This window comes from Sardina pilchardus, chromosome 8 (genome assembly GCF_963854185.1).
Source record: "Sardina pilchardus chromosome 8, fSarPil1.1, whole genome shotgun sequence".
NCBI classification, from domain to species: domain Eukaryota; kingdom Metazoa; phylum Chordata; class Actinopteri; order Clupeiformes; family Clupeidae; genus Sardina; species Sardina pilchardus.
The window spans coordinates 18,103,856-18,111,641 of record NC_085001.1 but is presented as its reverse complement, the minus strand read 5'-3'; the positions used below and the strand labels follow the sequence as shown (position 1 = coordinate 18,111,641).

General features: G+C 43.3%; 1 long non-coding RNA gene across 1 annotated transcript; it reads right to left on the bottom strand.

Moving 5' to 3' along the window:
• Positions 1-2,520: 2,520 nt before the first annotated feature.
• LOC134089458 (uncharacterized) lies at positions 2,521-3,923 on the bottom strand. The gene is made up of 4 exons (XR_009940049.1): positions 3,912-3,923; positions 3,765-3,809; positions 3,618-3,671; positions 2,521-2,566 (listed from the first exon to the last, which is right to left on the bottom strand). It is a non-coding gene; the product is annotated as an uncharacterized LOC134089458 (long non-coding RNA).
• Between the last annotated feature and the right edge of the window lie 3,863 nt (positions 3,924-7,786).

The following is a 7,786-nucleotide window of genomic DNA, read 5'->3' as shown; positions in this document are numbered from 1 at the left end:
GTATGAGTGTTCCGTAACATTTTCAATGCATCTGAATATAACACAAACAAATAGAATAAACAATAATTTGCATAAACATTACTTGTAGAAATAATTCAGTAAAAAAATGTCATCCTCATGAACTTCAATTTGAAATGCTCTCAATGAAAACAAGACCAACCTTGGGACCTTCCTTCCCAACAGCCCCCTGGAGACCACCTTCCCCTACTTCACCCTGGAGGAAAAAAAGAGCCACAATCATCAGCAATGATATGGCACGAATAACCGTGTCTTACATTCATACACAGGGGAATTTCTGCTGTAGAGGGTGCATGTTAGAAAACATCTGTTTAGCTGTTGAGAGCCATGGTTAATCATCTGACTTATCTGTACGGGCATGGGTCAGGAAACATCAACTCCAGTTTATCTCTTTGGAATGGTAGAGTGATTTTACGCATACCTGATTTCCTGCCAGCCCCAACTGACCTCTCTGACCTGGTAGGCCAGGAAGGCCAATCTGACCCCTCTCTCCCTGAGGTCCCATGACACCAGGGACACCATTAGGACCCTAGCATGATGAAGAAACAGAAAAAAATGGATATTAACAAATGGTTATCCGTAATCATGTGCAAGGATCGCTCTTTAGGTTCTTAACGCCAGGATGGTCAAGTCTTTATGTCATCAAAACACATTCAAGTATTCTAGAAGAGGAAGACCCTTCCACCACCATAAATGCCTACGTTCCATGTCAATATTTTAAAGTTACTTCCAGATGTACATACTGTACTATCTAAACTATCTACATTTACAATGTCACACAGAACACCCGTTACAATTTGGAGAGCGAAACTAAGTTCATGCAGGTGCGCCATTATCTAGATGCACTCCAAAATGTCATGGATTCTCACTGGGCCCATACTACATCTTTCCACCATGTGAAATGAAAATCGGGCCAGTAGTTTTTGCCCCACTAACCAACCAACAAAACCTGGACATGGAAACATAACCTCCTAGGCAGAGGTAATAACTATTACTCTAATAGTTATAAGGACTAGCACTCTTGTGCTCTGGCACACAGATACAGATGAATGACTCCACCTCTCCATGGCAGGAACATGGAAACAGGTATCACTTCCTGATGTGATGAATGATTAATTGAACTTTACTTGGTCTCCTTTTGATCCAGCGTCCCCCTTGTCTCCATTGTCACCCCTTGGGCCCTGTGTAAACAGAGTTTGTCAGTCAGGAACGTCACCTTCTACTGCATTGTATTATGAGAAACCACTGATCACAAAAGTTGTAATTGTAATTGTAAGATATCTTACTGGGTCTCCTCGGAAGCCAATTGGACCAGAGGTTCCTGTCACACCCTGAAAATGAAAAGATCAACTTTGATCACTCTCCAGAAGATGACACAGAAAGGTGAACTAATTGTTTTGCAAACTAAATATTTTTTGTTATCAATGTGAATGTTTTCCTGGTTCTGACATGACTGTGTACCAGACCAGTACACAAAGCAAGGTCCATAAAGACAATGGATCTTAGAGATTGGTGTGGATGAACTTGACTGGCCTGCACAGAGTGCTGACCTCAACCCGATAGAACACCTTTCGGATGAATTAGAGCGGAAACTAAAAGCCAGTCGCCTCGTCCAACATCAGTGTGTAACCTTACAAATGCGCTTCTGGAAGAATGGCCAAAAATTCCCATAAACACACTCCTAAACCTTATGGAAAGCCTTCCCAGAAAAGTCAAAGCTGTTATAGCTGGAAAGGGTGGACCAATGTCACATTAAACCCTATGGATTAAGAATGGGATGTCACTTAAAGGGACACTTCGCCAATTAGCATTAAGCTTAGTATCTTTAGAAAACCAGTCATGTTTTTGAATGGTCGTGCATCATACCCTCAGTTTGCCTTGAGATGGGAGAAATACGGATTTCAATGTTGGTCTTTCTGCTTTCAATGATGTAAAAATCATAATTTTACATCATTGAAAGCAGGAAGTCCTATTCATGGGTTTCATTGAATTCCGTATTTCTCCCATCTCATGGCAAACTGAGGGAATGATGCACGACCATTCAAAAACATGACTGGTTTTCTAAAGATACAAAGCTTAATGCTAATCGGTGAAGTGTCCCTTTAAGTCATTAGGGGGGTCAAGGCAAGTGACCCAATACTTTTGGCAATATAGTGTATGTTATGCCCATGACTTACGGCTGATATCTGGTCACAGTTAGTACTGTAAGCGTGTTCAACATTCCAACAGGGAGTGATGAACACGTTCTGGTCAGGAGGGAGGAGCATGTCTTGTACTCACCATAGCTCCTTCAATGCCCTGCAGACCTCTACTGCCAACTGGCCCATCTCGGCCCTAAAGACAGAAAAAAATGCTTCATGACGATGCTCCTAGTGTTATCTACTGTAAGTAATCTTATAGTAAATATACACAGCTGGGTTTGAGTAAAAAAAAAGGATGACTGTGATAAATGCTGATGTTAATTGAACTGACAGAAGGCACTTGCAAAATAGCGATTACTTACTTGGTCTCCTTTAAGACCCTGAGGACCATCCATGCCAAGCAAACCCTGTGAATAAGCAGAGGATTTATTTGTATGCAGGGGATGAACTTGAGAGGATGGCTTGATATTCAGTATACTGTACTGTGTTTGGTTGAATGGATATCCCAAACTTCCACCGACATCTTTCGACATGCCTTGTGAATGTCTGTTCTCACATGGTGACTTATGCTTGACCTACATGTGGTTCCAAATTAGGTAATATTTTGACTTCAAGCAACAAAGAGATCCTCAACAGGGAAATGGGTGATTCTACCCAGAGTCCTCTTTATAAGGGCTGTATCTCATTACATTGAACTCATGAAGCTAGTTACACAGCTTTACAGCGTCTCTGGCCTCATCATTTGCCAAGATCCCATAGCAACACTTCATGTGAGAACATCTGGAGAAGAACGAAACGTAACAGGACAAAGCAGGAGAGTTGAGGATGTTTAGGGTGAGTTTTCACATGCGCTGTGTTTTAACGAGGTCTCAACAGACAGGCCACGGGGAGTTCCCCATTGTGTGGCACTTGTGACCGCAGCTCCTCAGCAGAGCAATAACATAGCTGCTGTTGGCTACCCGGCAACACTGTGTACACCACTGGGAGAGCACCAGCCATCTGAGGATGCCTGAGTGAATACAACCGCTAATGGCCTACTTTGGAGAAAAACTGGTGTGTGTGTGTGTGTGTGTGTGTGTGTGTGTGTGTGTGTGTGTGTGTGTGTACACCAAAGGAGAACTTGGGGATTTTTCAACCTTTGCTGTATTTTTTACACTCCTCTAGGTTGAACAAAAAAAAACAATCAAAAATGGTCCAGTTTAGAGTTAGAATGATAAACCCGGCAAACATAAAATGAATGGAATCCTATGAAGCTAGCATGTAAACCGGTTGTTATTGCCCCTAATGGAGTCATACAAGTTATTGCAAATGTAAATTCACAACATGAACAGGAGCCCTGAAGAGACACGGCCTAAATAAAGTAGGAAAATGACCATTTCTAGTCCGTTTTCTATATGAGAGAAGAACATGTAGCGCCGTGCATCTACTGTACACAGTGAATCTCCGAAGCCAACATACCTGAGGTCCTCTGGGCCCTGTAGGCCCCCGAAACCCCTCAGCTCCAACAAGACCCTACATGACCGTAATGGAGGTTAGCAAATGAGCAACATTGTATTGTATGGACTGCAATGCTAGAATGACAACAGATGGTATGATGTACTGTACCCGCGGGCCTCTGCGACCAATTGGGCCAGTGGGCCCGATATCACCCTGGAAGCATGACAGGAGACAGGAGACAGTTTAGCCACTTTATCCAGACCCATTTGGAGTGCTGATCTGAATTCTAATTTTAAATTCTAATGATGAGCTCACCTCTGTGCCGTTTACTCCCTGTGCTCCCACCATGCCAGTAACTCCAGGGGCTCCCTGGACAGACAGACACACACACACACACACACACACACACACACACACACACACACACACACACACACACACACACACACACACATTTAATATCTTTCAATAAAAGATGAGTAGATGGACCTTCAGAAATTCACTGAGTGTATGCTCACCACTGCCCCTGGAGGTCCGGATTTGCCACTGCGTCCAGGAAGACCCTAAAGAGCAGAGGAAAGAAATGCTTTCAAGTTCATAGTTCAAGACAATGGTAATTATTAAATTAAACAAACAACACAAAAAGCCAAAGCAGAGATACAATGTCCAAGCTACATACCTCAATTCCTGGTATCCCTGGAGTCCCCTGTACGCCTCTATTACCCATGGGACCCTAGGCCATAATCAGGGCATCGACATATACATGTGTTAAATACTGCATAAAAGTAACTCCAGTAATATCCAGTTTTTAGGCACCACTTCAGAGTAAGTGTCCATAATATAATGTACTTATGAAGATTATTAATACAATTATTTGATTTTCACAAATATGGATTTTTTTGCAGTAAAGTTCTCCCGTTCATCTAGCTACAATACATACAGTACAGATAAACATTATATTTATTGATCAGTGTGTAGTAGGCTAGTTGACAGTAAATATGAAGCTTTCTAAATGTTATTTCTGACATCCTTATCTTACTGCTGTACTTACAGGTGGACCAACAGGTCCTGGTAGTCCTGGTTCACCTATGGAGCCCTGGAAAACAACATGTTTTGAAAAATGTTCTTCAAATTTCCATGTTTAGTCCAAGATTAAGTCATGGAAATATGGCATGGTATAGTAAGGCAAGTTTATTTATATTGCCCATTTCATAAACAGAAGCAATTCAATGTGGTTTATATGAGGAACATTCTCAATACAGAATGATGTCAGTCTAAAATTCCATATTCCAGATTACATTAAATCAACAGATGCACTGATTAATGCAAATGATAAACTGCATTTCCATTTCTTTCCACAGGGGGGCAATATTTTTCAGGCATACGGTACTGCACGCCCCCCCTAAGAGAGTACATGTGTGTTTTTAAAGTATCTCTTAAATTCAGTCCTACTGAGAACTACATGATGATCAGTTACCTTCTCTCCTTCTCTCCCTATATCACCACGGAGGCCTGGAGCACCGGGGAAGCCCTGTTTTTGAGGTAAAATACAGTAGAATAGAGGTGCATCAATATTTAATTTGTTTATCAGTTCAAAACTCCTCACATTTCTTACCTGAGAGAAAAAAACATCTAGATGTTACAAAATGTAGTCGTTATATATAGGTCATATATATGTTTGTTATATAGTTGTTATGTATATGTTGTGTATTTGTTCAAGAGTGTGTTCATCTTTAAGCAACCTCTTGTCTTGGCTACTAATTGTGATATTCATTTTCATGTTACAAAGATGAAACAGATGGAAGTAACGTCTGTGGGGGGATGGCAACACAGTGACATGACAGCAGTTCCGTCCCGTGTGAAGCCTCGTACCTCATCCCCCTTCTCACCAGGAGGAGCCGACTCTCCTTTGTCACCCCGTGGGCCCTGGAATCATGGAGGAGAGATGGTGTGAGTGTGAGTCAGCACTTTAATGGAGGCATATCTGCACATAATACCATACATAGAATATCTTTCCAGATATCCTGCATTAAAATATTGAAAACATTGAGGGGAATTTATCCCACTAGATGTGACTGTCTGCATGGCACACCTCATCACGTCATTTAGCAAAGGAGATAGATAGGGGAAAATACCTGTGGGACACAGGTGCGGCCTCTTACCTTTAGGCCAGGTAATCCTCGAGGTCCAGGGGTTCCGTCAGGCCCAGGCTGTCCATCTCTCCCCCATGTCCCTGCTCGTCCACTCACCCCCTTAGGCCCAAAGCTTCCCTGGAACAAACACACTGGACACTGGAACATTTCATCTCTACCGGTCGGTCAACTACAGTCATTTCCTGTGTATTAGCCACATCGTGTACAAGCCACAGGACAGTGTTTTATGCAACTTAAAAGAAACAAAAACATCTTAATCATATCAACATATCAACATATTAACTGCCCCTGTGTAGTGACCTCATAGCTGAAGAAAGTTTGCTAAATCAATGTGTAATAGCTATAGTTCGGCAATTACGGTACACGTAGCACAAAGCATGCAATTGCTTTTGTACATCCACAACCACACTGCTGATCCTATCTCCATGTGGCATGTGACTTCTGATTGAGCTGCAGACCCAACACCTCTTGCTGCCTCCTGCCAAGCAAGAGGTCTAAGAACAAACTGCATTTTTGGATTGTGTGGGTATGTATGGAGAGTGGGCATGTGATGTCATAAGAACCGTTACCATGTCGCCTCTTCGTCCAGTTATCCCTCTCTGTCCCGGATCTCCCGGAATGCCCTTATTCAAGCACACATACACACACACACACAATAAACACACAGGGAATACAATATTTCAACCCCTTAATGGGGAAACTACTTCATAATAACTCCATCCATTACATTTGTAAAGATTGCACTTACAGGAGGGCCAGGCTTTCCCATCTCCCCAATTGGCCCGGGAGAACCCTGTTCTCTCTACAACATGAAAGGGGAAAACAATTAGACAGGTCTTCATCCCAGGCAGATCCTTATGCTTTTCAGTGTTTCTGGACTGTTGATCATCTCATGAAGGGGCTTTGTTTTGAGGGAGGTGATATGGCAGTGGCATGCCAATCTCGTTAACATGTGCCCAAATGTTTCAAACAGTAGGAAGCTACCACACACCACTATCTTAGCACTGACGGGTAAATTAGTCCGTCTTCATAAGCAAACAGGCCACAGGAAGGTTGTACTGTATGTTTGAATATGTGCAATTGTGGGTATTTGTGTTGTACTTACAGGCCACCCTGAGTTTAAAGCTTGAAAAAATGATGTTCTCTGTTGACAGAACATTGAAAAGGAGTTAAGATAGACAGACATTGTACAAGCTATCATCCATACATATCTAAGATGGCTCAGATATTCTGAACATGTGTACCTCTGTAAGCTGAGAGTGAGGTACTTTTTCCTGTATGTTTGCCTAAGGTTTTAATCTAACACATAACATCTTGTAACGTGGGCTGCATTGGCCTACATTAGGATCCAGCTAAACGAGAAGCGCAAGCGGCCCAGTGTTGAGAGCCCCATGGCTAACTCCCAGATGGCACATAGAGAAGGTGGCACAGTGTAAGCTGTCACCATGGGCCATAAAAGTTGATTTCGGAATCTGTATAGACATACAGTATATACATACATACACACATAAACACACACACACACAGACAGACAGACACACATACATACATGTACACGCTCATACGCAAACACATAGACACACACAGTCTAAATGCAGGTCTATTGAATTGGCCATGGCTCTCTTGCTTCCCTACGATATTTGTCTTGGCCGGCGAGCCAAGTCTTGCCCTGGGGTTGGACGTAATACCGCTGCTGGCCCAGTGAAAGAGAGGCAGAGACAGGATGAGAGGGGTCAGACCTCCCCCACGGCACTCAGCTCTCCGCCGGCCCAGGCAGCCCTGAGGATCAGTGTGTATGTACCAAGTGTGTGTGTGTGTGTGTGTATGTGTGTGTGTGTGTGTGTCTGTGTGTGGGGTGGAGTGGGGGGGATATAACATCTGTCAGAACGGCTCCGTGTGCGCGGTCGGAACTCCCCGGCAACACTGGCTGCATTCACGGTGTCCGCCGCGCGCTCGGTCCCGGATTGCCATCAGTGCAAACAAAGCCCCGCTGCGCCGAACGCGTGCACGCCAGGGTCACCGGCTTTAGCTTACAAT